The 965-nt window shown below is 28.9% G+C and overlaps 2 protein-coding genes across 2 annotated transcripts in view; one reads left to right on the forward strand and one right to left on the reverse strand.

Moving 5' to 3' along the window:
- Positions 1 to 399, reverse strand: part of LOC108571969 (methylglutaconyl-CoA hydratase, mitochondrial) — a 1,612-nt gene extending 1,213 nt beyond the window's left edge. Inside the window, exon 1 of the mRNA XM_017934136.1 lies at positions 271 to 399. The gene's annotated coding sequence lies outside the window, so the exon portion shown is untranslated. The remainder of the gene's footprint in view (positions 1 to 270) is intronic.
- The window catches only part of LOC108571939 (phosphomannomutase), a 6,644-nt gene that overhangs the window by 4,539 nt on the left and 1,140 nt on the right, over positions 1 to 965 (forward strand). The gene's annotated exons all lie outside the window — the stretch shown is intronic.

Below are 965 nucleotides of genomic sequence, written 5' to 3' on the forward strand. Positions count from 1 at the left end.
AGAATAAAATAAAACATAATTATTAAAAGAAATATAGAATTATCGGTATTAATATATTAATAGCACTATTAACAAATAACTTCTTGTAAACAATGTCGGCATATTTAAAACTATGACTGGTGTTCTTTTTGTGAATATATTATTGCATATCCACTTGTAAAATATAATGGAGCGCGATACAAAATATAAAGTTTAAAGAATTATGTAGTTTACATTATAAGGCGGCTAAATATTTAGATGAGAATATATATTAAGAAAGAAATATCGTACCTGTGTCGTAAACAGTATTGGAATGCTGGAGGCGACTCCGTGGACTTTATGCACTGTCGTGTTTCGTCAATAACATCAAAACATTTGTGGAAGGGAGAGTTGAGAAAAGACCTTCAATACCTCCACGGCGACGTCGCGGACGCAACTGGTCGTTGCAGAAAATGAAAGGAAAATATACATTGCGACCTAGTGAAGTTGTATGCGTATTTATATACTGCGCGTTACATACATATAGATAAGATCCGAGCAGCCACCTTGTGACAGGAGATATGTTTTCTATGCCTCGATTAGCTTTGTAAATACACAATGTAACTGGAGAAAAGAAATTCAATTTAGAATTAAACTATTTTTTTAGTTATTGCAGATACGATAAAATTGTTCGATTGGAAAAGTTAGGTTAGAAAAACAATATAATAATAGAATTATGATCCCTTTAGTTACGAATTCTTTTTCTTAAAATGTTAATTTTGCTGATTTTACAATGGTATCCTTTTTTTTAGTTATAACAAATTTATAATATGTATACGTTCTTGATATATCATACGGATGTGCGCGCGCGTGTTTTATTACAGTGTTAAAAATATGGAATTTTTTTAGAAAGAATCAACATGATTTTGAAAATATATATAAAAAAATACAACAATATTGTATATAAAAAAAATGGAAAATGGTGAATTAATTTTTTAAATTTTTAT

This window comes from Habropoda laboriosa, unplaced genomic scaffold (assembly GCF_001263275.1).
Source record: "Habropoda laboriosa isolate 0110345459 unplaced genomic scaffold, ASM126327v1 scaffold67, whole genome shotgun sequence".
NCBI classification, from domain to species: Eukaryota; Metazoa; Arthropoda; class Insecta; order Hymenoptera; family Apidae; genus Habropoda; species Habropoda laboriosa.